This window comes from Eptesicus fuscus, chromosome 1 (genome assembly GCF_027574615.1).
Source record: "Eptesicus fuscus isolate TK198812 chromosome 1, DD_ASM_mEF_20220401, whole genome shotgun sequence".
Classification (NCBI taxonomy): Eukaryota; Metazoa; Chordata; class Mammalia; order Chiroptera; family Vespertilionidae; genus Eptesicus; species Eptesicus fuscus.
Genome location: NC_072473.1, coordinates 14,888,227 through 14,904,360, shown reverse-complemented (window position 1 = coordinate 14,904,360; position 16,134 = coordinate 14,888,227). Strand labels below are relative to the sequence as shown.

At 42.8% G+C, this 16,134-nt stretch overlaps 1 non-coding gene across 1 annotated transcript; it reads left to right on the top strand.

Annotated features, from left to right (window-relative positions):
- Nucleotides 1-13,259: 13,259 nt before the first annotated feature.
- On the top strand, nt 13,260-13,364 carry LOC114234061 (U6 spliceosomal RNA). Its single transcript, XR_003620257.2, has one exon. It is a non-coding gene; the product is annotated as a U6 spliceosomal RNA (small nuclear RNA).
- The last annotated feature ends 2,770 nt before the right edge of the window (nt 13,365-16,134 follow it).

Sequence of the window (16,134 nt, the reverse complement as noted above, 5' to 3'; positions counted from 1 at the left end):
GCCTGTCAATCACACCTGGGGACAGAGATGGTTGGCCAGAATGGGCTTGAGGACTGCAAACAGGCGAACATTCGGGAATACATAATACCCTAAAAGGAGCGCTCTCTCTGGTTGCTCTCTTGTCATGCTTGACTCTTTTTTTGCTGCTGTTTCCTTGCATTCACTCATAGGACCCATGGCCATGCGGACCCCACACGCAACGGACTGATGGACTGCAGCGGGAAATACAAGCTAAGCTAGCCTGATGCTGGCCTGGCCCCAGCTCCAACATGGAAAGGAAACTCTGGACACTGGCTCTGATTTTAGCTCTGCCGAAGCCCCTGCTACACGTCTATGACTGGATTAAAGGAAAATGGGACTCTGGAAACCGAGGGATGTAATGACACAGAAATAAAGCTTTCTACTATATCTCATCCTCCCCTGTGAGCCTCAGAAAACTCCTTTTCTCGCCGAAACCGGTTTGGCTCAGTGGATAGAGCGTCGGCCTGCGGACTCAAGGGTCCCGGGTTCGATTCCAGTCAAGGGCATGTACCTTGGTTGCGGGCGCGTCCCCGGTGGGGGGTGTGCAGAAGGCAGCTGATCGATGTTTCTAACTCTCTATCCCTCTCTCTTCCTCTCTGTAAAAAATCAATAAAATATATTTTTTTTAAAAAAAGAAAACTCCTTTTCTCTGGATAGCACAAGAATTCCAACCCCACTAGCAACCAGGGAAGAGGAGGCCCCCTCCTATCCATTAGCACCACCAGCCAAAAAAGTCAAACCTGAACTTGATCAAGCCTCTAGCTCTAACTGCCAATTTACAGGAAATACAGGGGACATGGAACCATATCAATGAAACCACAGGGATGCAATCGACTAAATCAAGATGGTGGGAAACTCTGGGACCTGCTTTCTTCAACAACTAAATTCAGAGAAAAAAACTGGAGGAGAAACCAATAGATAAGAAAAGACTTAAAAGGCATAGCGATCAATTGCTGTATATGCAACCTATTTCAATCTTGATTCAAGCAAGTGTAAAAAAAAGATGAGACAATTGAAGAAATGTGAACACTGAGTGGATTGTTGTCAACAATGACAAGATACATGTTGATAAAAAACAAATTATTGTTAATTTGGTTTAGGTGTAATGATAGTGTGATTATATCTTTAAAAGAGGACTTATGTTTTAGAGATACATTATCAAACCATTTACAGATAAAACAGCTATCAGAGATAGCCTTGAAAATAATATGGGTGAGGACAGAACAGGAGTTGAGGGTGCAGTGGGTGGGGGATAGAATTAAAATAAGACTGTCCATGAGCACACAATTGTTGAAGCTGGATGATGGGCACATGAGGGTTTGATGTATTATCCTCTTTGTGTGTATATTTTAATTTTTCTTTTTTTTTTTACATTTTATTGAATTTAATGGGGTGACATTGGTTAATAAAATTATACAGGTTTAGGTGTACAATTCTATAGTACATCATCTATATATTATATTGTGTGTTGACCACCCTAAGTCAAGTCTCCTTCCATCACCATTTATCCCCCGATACCCTCTCTTAATTCCTCTCCCTCCCCCCCCCCCGCCCCCGCCGCCCCGCTTTCCTTCTGGTTGTATATTTGAAATTTTCCACCGCAAGTCTAAAAAACAAACAACAATACAGAGACAAAAATACTTCAAATATCAAAGAATCTTTGGAGTGGGGCAAGCATTAGTTGCACTTACTTTCTAAATCAATAAAACTAGACCACTTATGATTAAGAAAACTGCAGTGGTTTTCAAACTTGCAAGGGCACACCTTACTAAAGATGCAGACTCCTGGGCCTCAATTCCCAGAAATTCTGATTTTTAGTAGATCTGTGATAAAGCTCAGGAATCTGCAATTTAACCAGCATTTCAGGTGAATACACAGACCGGTGGGCACACACCAATGATACTATAAGAAATATTAGTACATCCTGGTAAACGCCTCTTTGCTCATATTTATAAGTTTCGCTTGCAGTATAAAGAAGTAAAATTGCTGGATATGGCACATTTTCAAAATTACTCTCCAAAACGACTATACTAATATACATTCCCTCCAGCAGAAGAGAATTCCCAACTCCCCATTCCGTGGCCAATACTTGATGTGCTCATACTTTTTACTTTTTGCCAAGAACATAAGTATCTTACAGAATGACCTTTCAGTTAGCAACATTTGTTAAAGCAGCTCTTGAAAATTCTCCCACATTTTGAACAAAGACTCCTTTTTAACGACGTTTCATTATTGTAATTATTTTCATGATTCTAATTCAAATGACTTTTCACCCCAAAATGCTTAAATAAATATGCTCAAAGGAGTGACAACTAAACATTACATTTTAAGGCAAAAATGTTCTCACCAGTAATCGGACATGATTCCTCGTCAGAGAATCTCATATGGAATAAATTTGAATTGTGCTCTGTGTTTACATGAACCACAAATGATTTTTACTTGTTTTTGCATTCAGGCATCAAGCAAATAGAAACAACCCAAATTGAGAGCAAAACAGGAAGAAGCAGCTGGCAAAAATGTGGAAAGTTTCGTAATTCTCAAAAAGGTGAGGCAAGCCAAGGACACAGTAGTAATCTGACTGAGTAAAATTAAGATTTCTATAAAGTGTGAATTGCGCATATGACTGCTAAGTGATCCAGCAATGGAACCCCCACTTTATGGTCATTATATTCAGGGAAAATTCACATGAAAATCAAGTGTCAGAGCATTACATGATCTGGTCTGGTCAGTTCGGGAAGGTTTTTGTTGGGTTGTTTTGTTTTGTTTTGTTTTTAAAAATATATATTTTATTGATTTTTTACAGAGAGGAAGGGAGAGGGATAGAGAGTCAGAAACATCGATGAGAGAGAAACAACGATTCAGCTGCCTCCTGCATACTCCCCACTGGGGACGTGCCCGCAACCAAGTTACAAGCCCCTGAGCGGACTCGAACCTGGGACCCTTCAGTCCGCAGGCCAACGCTCCATTCATTGAGCCAAACCAGTTAGGTCTGGAAAGGTTTTTACTGGGGGTGGAAAAATAGACTTTGTGAGAAGACCCCAAAAAATGGATTATGAATAAAAGGTTCAAACTGAACCTGTGCTCTGAAGCAGAGCTTCTCAAACTTTAATGGGCACACAGGGCCCCTGGGGATGTTGTGAAAATGCTCCTGATATAGGATGGGGCCTGAGAGCCTGCATATCCCAGGAGCTCCAGGGCACTGCTGAGGGAGCAGGGCTTTCTGGGATCCTGCAGAGCTGTTGCTCCTCACTCTGACCTTGCATGCAGTCTGTTACTGAGAAATCCTGTAGCGCAAATCCCTGCTACTAGAAAGACAGTGGGACAAGGACAAGGCAGAAACCCATTTGGGGCTGGGCTTGTGGCAGCCCGTGGCTTAGAGTCCTCCCGTGGGCATGGTATGGCCCAGGAGCAACAGCTCTTGGCATTGGTACTGCATCACCCACGTCCATGCCCCTGGGAACTCGGTGTTCAGATGTGGAGGAGAATGAAGAGAGCGTTGACACTGGGACAATGATCAACAAATTACAGGTGCGTGACGTTCCTGGCCAAGAAATACATGATGAAAGATGTTTTCTTTTATTTTTTTAATGTTCATTTATTGGAGAGAGGGAGGGAGGGAGGGAGGGAAGGAAGGAAGGAGGGAGGGAGGGAGGGAGGGAGGGAGGGAGGGAGGGAGGAGGGAAGGAGGGAGGGAGGGAGGGAGGGAGGGAGGGAAGGAGGGAAGCAGGGAGGGAGGGAGGGAGGGAGGGAAGGAAGGAAGGAGGGAGGGAGGGAGGGAGGGAGGGAAGGAGGGAGGAAAAGAGGGAGGGAGGGAGGGAGGGAGAGAGAGAGAGAGAGAGATTTGTTGTTCCACTTATTTATGCATTCACTGGTTGATCCTTGTGTGTGCCCTGACCGGGAATCAAACCAGCAACCTTGGCATACTGGGACGATGCTCTAACCAACTGAGATAGCCGGCCAGGGCATGAAAGATCTTTTAGAAAAAAAAGGTTTTTCTGAGTTTAAGGGAGATCTCCATGTGTAGACTGAAGGAAGGAACTTACCCCATTTCAGGGAGGATTATCTAATGACACACACATGGCAATACGTTTTCGCTACAAAAGAAAACAGCCCGGGATCATCAAGACAGGAGAAAACATCATTTGCTCGGCACACTGCTTGATGCTCTGCGTGACTTCTCCCTTTCAGACTTCATAGCATTCCAAAACAGGGTGGCGCTGGCCTCTAAGGTGGCCAGATTCAGGAACTCCAACTATGTTGTCGGGATCCCTTTGCTCTCCAGCTGCCTCGGCGGCTCTCTCATTCCTCCGGGGGGCCCACAGGCTTCCTCCAGACGTGGCACCCGCAGCTCCTGGCTCCCATGATCAGAGCTCAGTGACGCCAGAAGAGAGAGATGGAGTCTCTCTCCTGGTTTCACCAGAGAAGGTCTCCAGTTGTCTTTCTGCCACGCGCTCGCCCTTGGATCCATCACAGTGGCCAAGAGAATGGAGTAAGAGAACTGGCCAGGGGCTGCGGGTCCTGTGATTCGAAATCCCACCGGAATGAAAAGGGCGGAGTGAGAAAAATAAGCGAATCAGAGAGACGCTTGGCCAACAAATGCTAAGGGTACACGATGGGGAGGTGTAGGAGTTGCCCCACTGTACAGATGATGGCAGTAAGGATTAGAGGTCAAGACACTTGCCCAAGGTCATGCATCCAGTATAAACTGAGGAGGTCAGAATACAAACCAAGGCAGGCCGACCAGCGTTCTTCACCGCTATGCTCCAAGGCAACAAAGACAATTTGGTTTCAGACTTCTCTGCAATATCAGCTTTCAGAAGAAAATGGAGCAACAGGTAGACATTTTTAGAGAAAAAGGTTGTAACCAGAGATCCGTACACTCTGCCAGTCTTTCACAATAATCGCTAACAAATATTACACACACACACACACCGTGTGACGGGCACCGCTGTCAGTTCTAAGAGGACCTCGGCACTACTACACCTGAGCTGGGGGAGGGGAGGATGGCGTCCCACTTCTAGAGTGACACATCCGTTTTACAAGAGGGGAACCGGGCAGGGGTCGTCGGCCTGGGTCTTCTCTTGCTCCTCCTCCTGATTTAGAACCTCTGCCCTGTGAGCAAGCTGAAGCAGGGGGGATCAGGTGGGACCCAGTACCACGCTTAGTAGAACTGTTGTCCTACTGGGGAGGCTGGGCAGGGGAGGGAGCTCCAATCCTCTCCCCTGCATCTGCCTGGATGAAGCTTGGGCAACACAGAGCTGATGAGAGATGAGAGATTCTGCCTGACGGCTTGCCCTTCCTGGAGTGAAACAATGGTCTAAGACTGGCAGCGGGAAGAAAAGGGAACCCCATCTTCTGGGCTGAATTTTCCAATAGAGCTTTCATCACACTGAGTTGGGGAGTGGGAAGCAGTTCACGGCTCAAATGCTACAGACTCCCACTGTTCTTACTAAGGTTTACGCAGGAGATTTTCTTGAATGAATGTTTCTATTTGCTGTGTGTCCTTGGGACAAATTCCAGAAAGTTTAAATGGTTGGGTTTTTTTTTTAAATAATTTTCACCAGCTAAATGGTTCTTTTACTGGGGAGAGTGTTAGTAGAGACTTGTCACCTCAACAATTTCCATAGTCACCTCAACGTTTTGGAAATCGGCTGCCTCAATCAGGTGTTTTCTTTTTAAAGTGAAAAATACATTTGCGCCCTGACCGGTTTGGCTCAGTGGATAGAGCGTCGGCCTGCAGACTAAAGGGTCCCAGGTTTGATTCCCGACAAGGGCATGTACCTTGGTTGCGGGCATATCCCCAGTGGGAGGTGTGCAGGAGGCAGCTGATCAATGTTTCTCTCTCATGGATGTTTCTAACCCTCTATCCCTCTCCCTTCCTCTCTGTAAAAAAAATCAATAAAATATTTTTTAAAATACATTTGGTAGCATTTTAAACTCATGATTCAAACATATTCCATGTGTTTCAATCCACTGCAATTACTTTTTTTGGTGCTCAAATTATACCAACTGTGGCTAATGGGAACTTCTTTAAGTTGGTTCCTGAGTCCTTCTGACATGACCCTGACAGTTGTTCACAGCTTTCTTGCTATTAAAATACTTGTGTACATTCCCTCCTCCAGACCCAGAGGATGCTTTTGAAAAACCTAAAAGTCACGCTTAGCAGTATCAAAAAGAGTATATATGTCTTCCAAAGAAATGAATTCGATAAAAGCAAACAGTCAAAAGGGAAAACAAACACATTTTTTAAATCACCACGGATAAGACATGGAAACAACCAAAGTGTCCCTGCAATAGAGGACTGGATAAGTGAATTAAGTCAGTCAGAAAAAAGCTAAGAACTCTATACTTTCACTCATGTGTGGGATATAAAACAGAAACTCATGGACACAAACATAAATAAATAAACCACAAAAATTTTAAATCGTAAAACAAATAAAAATGATAAAGAATCATTAAAAATAGCATAAAATATGACATAAATAATTAAACAAATGTAGTCGTGATCATGATAAATATAAATGGAATCTACTCCCCTATTAAAGATTAAGATTCACAAATTGGATTAAGAATTCAATCTTGCTATTTGAGACATGGATGGACCTAAAGAGTATTATGTTAAGTGAAATAAGTTGGACAGAGAAAGACAAATACCATATGCTTTCACTTATATCTGGAATCCAAAAAAATAAATGAACAAACAAAACAGAAACAAACTCATAGATACAGAGAACAAACTGATGGTTGCCAGAGGGGAGGGAAGATGGGGGTTTGTGTAGAAAAGAGGAAAGGGATTAAGAAGTACAAACTTCCAGTTATAAAATAAGTCATGGGGATGTAATATACAGCATAGGGAATAGAGTCAATAACATTTAATAACTATGTACAGGGACAGATGATTACTAGACTTGCTGTGGTGATCACTTTGTAAGGTATATAAATGTTGGGTCACTGTGTTGTACACCTGGAACTAATATAATATTGTATATCAACTATAATTAAAAATAAATTTTAACTCTAAAATCAATTATATATATATATATATATATATATATATATATATATATATATAAACAAAATTCACACCTTAAAAAAGAATTATGACATGGCAAAAAAATAATAAATAAATTAATAAATAAATTTTAAAAATAAAATTTGAATTTCATATTATTTAAATGAATCACAAAATGAAACAAAAAATTAACGTAAAGAAAAGGGGAAACATATAAAACAAATGCAAATTAAGAGAAATCAAAGATGGAAATATTTATATATTAGTAGAATCTGACATTAAAAAGTGACACTGAGCCCTAGCCAGTTTGGCTCAGTGGCTAGAGTGTTGGCCTGCAGACTGAAGGGTCCCAGGTTCGGTTCTGGTCAAGAGCATGTACCTAGGTTGCAGGCTCGATCCCTGGCCCTGGTTGGGACACGTGCAGGAGGCAACCAACCGATGCGTCTCTCTCACATCAATGTTTCTCCCTCTCTGTCTCTCCCCTCCCTTCCACTCCTAAAAATCAGTGGAAAAATATCCTCCGGTGAGGATTAGCAACAACAACAAAAGTGACACTGTAGTTTATAAAGCCAAAATATGAAGGATAGAGAATCATTTAATAATATGACTAATAAATCTGAAAACAAATATGCATACTAGACGATACCCCGTTTTTCCCCCCTCATGCCCATGCAACCTTTACAAGAATAGAATATATAGCTGCACTCACAATGGCACTTGAACAGGGTTTAATTGCTGAAGAAGTGACCCAAAAGGACAAAGCTTTCAAATGTACAGGGAAAGGACACACTATAGCAAGAGCCTGAAAATCAGAATAAACATCACAGCATGGGACTCCCAGCAGGGGTCTGGAGAGGCCAAGTGCAGGCTCCTTATCTCTTCCCTGCCCCAGGCCTAGAATCAGCCATTTCTTCAAGGAGTCCTGGTTCCATTTATTGGAGAATGGTGTTTAGAAACCAAGGTCTGGATGTGTTCTCATTGCTGCTGAGTGCCACTGCTTCTAGGCCATCACGGCACTCAGAGCCAGGAAATATATCTAAGTATACTACCTCACGTATACTTACATATCTATATTTCTGTATCTGCCAACTAGAGTACAGTATTTACGTACAGTTCTTTTTGTCATTAGTTTTACATTATGTAGTCAAAGCACCATCTTTCTTTAGTTTTAGGTATAATTGACACATAATGGGTGTCAGGTGTACAAAAATAATGGTTCAATAGTTGATCACCACAGTAAGTCTATTTAACACCCGTCATTGTACATAGTTACAGACTTTTAAAAAAATATATTTTACTGATTTTTTTACAGAGAGGAAGGGAGAGGGATAGAGAATTAGAAACATCGGTGAGAGAGAAACATCGATCAGCTGCCTCCTGCACGCCCCCTACTGGGGATGTGCCCGCAACCAAGGTACATGCCCTTGACCGGAATCGAACCTGGGACCCTTGAGTCCGCAGGCCGATGCTCTATCCACTGAGCCAAACGGGTTGGGGCCAGAACTATTTTATTAAAAAAAATTTTAATGTAGCCCAGCCAATGTGGCTCAGTGGTTGAGCACCGACCTATGAACCAGGAGGTCGAGGTTTGATTCCCAGTCAGGGCACATACCCGGGTTATGAGCTCGATCCCCAGTAGGGAGAGTGCAGGAGGTAGCTGATCAATGATTCTCTCTCATCATTGATGTCTCTCTCTCTCTCTCTCTCTCACTCCCTCTTCCTCTCTGAAATCAATTTTTTTAAAATCTTAAAAAAAAAAAAGACATCCATGTCTTAATCCCTGCAATTGATGAATGTTACATCATATGGCAAAAGGGACTTTGCAGATGTGATTAAGTTAAGGATCTGATGATGGAGATTATCCTGAATTATCCAGGTTGGTCTTAAATGTCATCACCAGGGTCCTTAAGAGAGAGCTGTAAGAAAGTCAAAGGAGGTAGGAGGAGTCATGAGAATGGGCGCAAGAGGATGGAATGATATGAGGAAAGAGTCAGCTAAGGAATACAGGAGGCTTCCAGAAGCTAGAAATGTCAAGGAAACAAGTTTTCCCCTAAGGCTCCAGAAGGAACCAGCCCTACCACACCTCAACTTTAGCCTAGTGAGGCTGATTTCAGACCCCTGGCCTCCAGAACTGTAAGGGAATACATTTGTGTTGCCGTAAGCCACCAAGTTTGTGGTCATTTTTTTTTTTTAAATATATTTTATTGATTTTTTACAGAGAGGAAGGGAGAGGGATAGAGAGTTAGAAACATCGATGAGAGAGAAACATCGACCAGCTGCCTCCTGCACACCCCCTACTGGGGATGTGCTCACAACCAATGTACATGCCCTTGACCGGAATCGAACCCGGGACCCTTCAGTCCGCAGGCCGACGCTCTATCCACTGAGCCAAACCGGTTTCGGCTGTGGTCATTTTTTACAGCAGCGATATTCCTATCGCTATACACATCCCTATGGCTTTGCCTTTTCCCAAATGTCACATGAGCGGAATCATACAATACGTTTGGGTCTTTGGAGTCTGGCTTATTTCATTTAACAAAATGCATTTAAGATTCATCCATGCTTATGTTATGTATATTTTACCACTCAAAAGAGATTCATTCATGTTGAGTGAATCAATAGATATTTCCCTCACTGACTAGTGTTCCATTGTAGTCAGCTACCAGTTTATCATCCACTTGCTGAAGGACATCTGGTCGTTTCCAGTTTTTGATGAAGAAAGCTGCTATAAATATTTGCACATAAATTTTTGTGTGCACATAAATTTTCAATTAACTTAGCTACTAAAACTCATAGGTATTCATAGCTTTTAGGACATGGAGATGTAAATTTAAATACCATTACCCAGGAAACACATTATTAAGTAGTACAAACAAAAAGAATCACCGGCCTTTTAAGGCCAAGGTTACATTCACAGAACAAGCCATAAGTTCTGATTTCCAGATGTCTTACAAGACCCAAAAGTATTATATGGTTAGACATAACATTTTCAAGGACATTTTAAGAAACAAGAAAATCATCTTATTCTGTTTCTGGAATTTCTTTCTTTCTTTCTCTCTTTTTTTAAGAGAGAGGAAGAGATAGAGAGAGAAACATCGACCAGTTATCTCCCATATGTGCCCTGACCAGGGATCGAACCCGCCACCTTTTGGTCAAAAGAACAGTTCTCCAACCAACTGAGCCACACTAGCCGAGGCTGTTGCTGGGGTTTCTTACCCCAGCAGTTAGGAGGGCCTGTGGGTTTCCAGTTCAAATGCTGGAATTCCGTTATTTAGAACTGGGGGAAATAAAGACAGCTCTAAGAAGATTAAAACTTAATATGGAGCCCTAGCCGGTTTGGCTCAGTGGATAGAGCGTCGGCCTGTGAACTGAAAGGGCCCAGGTTTGATTCCAGTCAAGGGCACATGACTGGGCTGTGGGCTCGATCCCCTGTGGGGAATTTGTAGGAGGCAGTTGATCCATGATTCTCTCTCATCGTGGATGTTTCTATCTCTCCCTCTTCCTTCCTCTCTGAAATCAATAAAAATATATTTAAAAAAATAAATAAATAAAACTTAATATGGGAAAGAAAGGAGCAAAATAGAATTATAAACAATGAAAAATGACCATGTAGTGTTATCCATCTATAGTGTGAATTAAAAAAACCTGACAATGAATATTTGAATTTCTGATTTATTATATTGGCAATACATTCACCCCTGGTCCTTAGTATTGTCTGCTATGAAACTTGTCAAATCGTTTCATAAACTCAGTAAAACTTATCTGCTTTTTCTAACAGATGTGCAAATTATACCTCTGCCAGTGGAGTTTTGCCTGAACAAAGATAAAAAGAAGTCATTCAAACATAAAAATGACAAAAATTTTTCCATAAGGGCCAAAACTACAGAGGAAGAATTCCAAGTCACAACCCCCAATGCAAACTCAGGTATGAGTCACGTAATACCCAAAAGGCTTGTAAAACCACCTACAAAGTGTATAACAAATATTTGTTGGTATATGGGACTTTCTCTTACTTACAAGCTAACAAGTTAGCCTGCTTCCATTCCCTGGAAGCCAGCAGCACAGTAAGTATGAGCATCATCAGCATATACTTGCATGGGTTCCCCACTTCCTCAAGTCCCACAGGGGGGATGTGGAGGGGCCCAGATGGACACACTCTGTACCCAATGAGAGTTTGCATCACAGCCGTGGGGGTACGGGCACCTCCAAGGCTAAGACCCGAGACTGCAGGTTTGTGTGTATGGGATCACTCCATGGGGAGTGAATTTTTTTTTTTTTATAAAGGGTCAGGAGGATCTCTGGACAGCATTCCGCCAGGCCGCTTACGCTGCCGGCTCTCAGTAGCAGCTCTCCCTGAGACTGGGTGACTCCGGCGGGCTGAGAGGACTGGACGCCGCCATCTTGTGGCTATGGGCGCCACCATTTTGTCTTGGAGTGACAGTTAATTTGCATATTACTCTTTTATTAGATAGGATCTCCCTAACTACTCTGTCCCCACTGCCTACTTAACAGATAGCAGGCATTGAATATTTAGTAATTTTTAGAGAGGGAGAAGGAGAGGGAGAGAGAAACATTGATGTGAGAGTGCAACATCAATCAGCTGCCTCCTGCACACCCCCTATCCAGGATTGAGCCTAAAAACCCAGGTATGTGCCCTGACGGAATAGAACCCCAAAACCTTTCGGTGCATGGGACAATGCCTAACCAACTGAGCCACACTGGCCAGGGCTGAACTCACATCTTTTACGGCAAACCTGCTCTCTGTCCAAGGAGATAGCATCTCATCTCTCCAGGCAACTCCCTGCAAATATGGCCTTGAGAGATGAAAGCCCAGGTAAAGAGGATCAGGGCCTCGCATTCTTGGCATACAAAACAAGAACATCAGGGACACTCTGGGCTCTGACAGATTGTATCTCCCAACAATATTATGCCTCGAGAGAAAATAGGCCATCTCTCCTTCCACATGAAATGAACAATAAGACATAATGCTCAAAGTTTTACCCCTAGCAATATTTCCCTTCACCACTGCTTTCAGGGGCTAGAATGCAGCCATCCATTTTTACCCAGTGACAGCAAACTGTGCATATACCAAGCCTGTGTTTTGCTGTTGTACAATCATAGAGAACTTTCTGGAAGCCATAAATGTGAGTTAAGGAAGAAGTATATCAGAGGGAGCAAGTACCATAGCAGGGTTGTTTGTTTTTGTGGGGTTTTTTTTTCAATATATATTCATCTTTATTTTCCCATTATCAATGGAAATATTACATGAGAAAGGGTTTTATTTTTAAGTGAAAATTCTATAGAAAGTTATTAATAGTATTGTCTTCTATGTATTTCCTAAGATGGTGGTTCCCTTTCGATTAATATGTCTATCTTTTCATAGGGTTGGGGTTTTTTGTTTTGTTTTGTTTTGTTTTTGAGAGAGAGGGGAAGAGAGAGACAGAAACACCAATGAGAAACAGTAACATCGATTGGCTGCCTCCTGCACACCCGCTGCTGGGGACAAGGGATGGAGCTTGAAACCCAGGCATGGGCCCTGACCAGGAATCGAACCGGTGACCTCCTGGTCCATGGGTAGATACTCAACCACTGAGCCACACCGGCCGAGCTTCATAGCGTTTTAATAATACTAGCCTCACATAAGCAAAATAAATCTCTCACACACAAAAAATGACAAACGTTTTAAGGATATCTAAACTTTAGCTTGCCACCATTAAGCCCATGGGAGTTTAAAGCACTTCTTCATACGCATTACTTGTGCTTTCTGACTAGCTGGGACTCCATCACATGTACAACGTTATCATTTCCTAATGGAATATAAAATTGTCACATCCAATTTTCTTTTGCCACGGATCAGAAAACACCTATTACCTGGTAGTCATTTCAAGCGGCATACACCCCTCTCCTTCCACGTTCCACATTTCCTGCCTTCGCTTTCTGAGTGAACCCGCCCAGAAACTGGAAGGCAAAGAAACCTGTAGATACAGTCCCTTCCCAGGGGCACAGAGCAGACAGAGAGGAGTGGAGTGGATCTGGAAGGGCAAATGGGAGATAGCCAGCACAGCCCATAAATGGCATTGATGTCACTGGTGTGATTTTCTAAACCATTAAACCATTCTTGGTAAAGTTCCAAACAAAACAACACACACTCCTTTCAGTTTGTATAGTGGTTCCGTTCCTGGAAAATTCCAGGATATTAAAACTGTGCGTAAAAGACTGTGAGTTATGCTCGCTTCAGCAGCAATATACTAAAATTGGAATTATACAGAGAAGATAAGCATGGCCCCAATGCTAGAATGACATGCAGCTTTGTGAAAGCATTCCATATTTTGTTAAAATTCAATTTCAGAAAAAAAGAAGAAAGTACTTGGAGTTTAGATGCAAAATGAGATTGGGTTTAGGCTCAGACAATTACAAATAGGTTTTTCATATATGTGACTTTCTAAGGGGACATTTGAAAATTACATAAGAGGGAGGAAAATCTGTCCTTGTAAGAATGTCACATGCATTGAAGAACATATGACATTCTTGGCTCCTTCCCATTAACTGCCAGGAAATCCCTGCCAGGGGAGTCCTGTCAATCACTGTAGCAACCCCACATGTGTTCAAAGCACACCCTTGGGTGGTGCTGCCCTCAGTGAGACCCACTCTCCTAAGTAAAACATTCTTCCTTGCAGAATTTGAGCTCGATATTTCATCCTCTTAGTGTCCGGGGACAACACAAAATGGAAGAAATGACTTCTCAATTTATGAGTCCTTGTTTAATTCAACACACTAATGTCTCTGGCCCAGTTACCGAACACTGACTGCCATTTCTGGCGACACATACTTGTGAATTTGAATTTTCTGATTTAGTATCAGTAAAAACCAAGAAAATAACTGGATGTGAAGCTCACGCTTCATATGGAGCCCGATAAAAGTTTTCAAAGAACCGTATTTCATGTCACTTGGTATTAACCTATAACATTTTTTTACGTTTAACTTACACATTTTAAGTAATAAATACACATTATATAAAATTACAAAATGTAGACACAAAAGTAAAAACATCACATACTGTGGTAGACAGGAAAATGGCCTCCCCTCTAAGATGTCCATGACTTAATCCCTTGAATCTTTTTCACGGCAAAAGGAACTCTGCAGGTGTGACTAAGTTAAGGATCTTTTTTTTATTATTGATTGATTTGAGAGAGAGAGAGAAGGAGAGAAGAGAGGAGAGGAGTGGTGAGAGAGATCAATTTGTTGTTCCATTTATTTATGCATTCATTGGTTGATTCTTTCTTTAAAAATATATTTTATTGATGTTTTACAGAGAGGAAGGGAGAGGAATAGAGAGTTAGAAACATCGATGAGAGAGTAACATCGATCAGCTGCCTCCTGCACACCCCGCTACTGGGGATGTGCCCGCAACCAAGGTACATGCCCTTGACCGTAATCGAACCTGGGACCTTTCAGTCCGCAGGCCGACGCTCTATCCACTGAGCCAGACCGGTTAGGGCTCACTGGTTGATTCCTATATGTGCCCTGACCAGGGATTGAACCCACAACCTAGCGTATCAGCACAATGACCTAACCAACTGAGCTACCCAGCCAGGGTTAGGATCTTGAGATAAGGAGATTATCCTTGTGGACCCCATGTAATCACAGGGTCATTATAAGAAAAAGCAAGATGGTCAGAAGGCAGAGAAGGTGATATGAAGATAGGAGCAAATACCGGAGTGATGCGGGCAGAGCCAAGGAATGTTAGCCGCCTCTAGGCCAGGCGTCCTCAAACTACGGCCCGCAGGCCACATGCGGGTGTTTTTGCATTTTTGTTTTTTTACTTCAAAATAAGATATGTGCCGTGTGCATAGGAATTTGTTCATAGTTTTTTTTTAAACTATAGTCCGGCCCTCCAACGGTCTGAGAGACAGTGAACTGGCCCCCTGTTTAAAAAGTTTGAGGACCCCTGATCTGGGGGCTGGAAAAGGCAAGGAATGGGTTCTCCTCTGGAGCCTCCATTAAAGTCTGTGGTGTTTTAAAATCTATCATCTCTCTACATTTATTAATTGGCATTCATCTTTGAAGTAGAGCTCCCTTTATCCATTGGGGATATTTGGTTATTGAAATACAGATTCTACTGGAAAGGCAAAAAAAAAAAATGCTTCACTCTTTACTATTAATAGCCAAATTACATAGTAAGAGTTGAATAATAGCTGCCTCAAATGGTGACAAGTAAACATTTTCAGACTTTTGAACATCATTATTAAACCACGGGTTTTCATAGATTCCACCTGTTTCAATTCATTGCCACCATGAGTCTTCATAATCCTCTAAATGCCCTGACTCCGGCCAGTGCAACGGGACCCCACTAATCTTTGAGAACTACTGATTTCTAGCATAACAAAATATCCCTGGCTTTCCTTGTACTTTTCCTGTCCCAGCCCTGGAATAAGCTATTTCTCCAAAAGGCCCAGCTTCCTTAAACTGGGGAATGGTTTTCAGATACAACAACCTGAGCACTAGGGGAGGGGGGTTCATTATTCGAACATGACAATGAATGGTGGCAATGCTTTTAGACCATTTCAATAGACAGAACTAGAAAATTCACATATTGTGGCTGACAGCCTCTAGGGTGGCCCCCATGATCCCTGCCTCCTGGTGTTCGTGCTTCTGTGTGCTCCCCTCCTCAGGAAAGTGGGAGGAACCATGACTCGCTCCTAGTCGTTAGTGTATGACAAAGGTGACAGGTTGCATAGAGTATATGATTGTGGTATGTATGACTGTTGCCAGCCTTACAAGGAGACTATGTCCCTTGCTGCCTTTAAAGAAGCTACCCGCCATGCTGAGGGTTGCCTGGGGAGAGGGCCACTGGGCAAGAAACTGAGGGAAGCCTCCAGCTTACAGCCAGCAAGAAACTGAGGCCCATGCCGAAACCGGTTTGGCTCAGTGGATAGAGCGTCGGCCTGCGGACTGGAAGGTCCCAGGTTCGATTCCGGTCAAGGGCATGTACCTTGGTTGCGGGCACATCCCCTACTGGGGGGATGTGCAGGAGGCAGCTGGTCGATGTTTCTCCCTCATCGACGTTTCTAGCTCTCTATCCCTCTCCCTTCCTCCCTGTA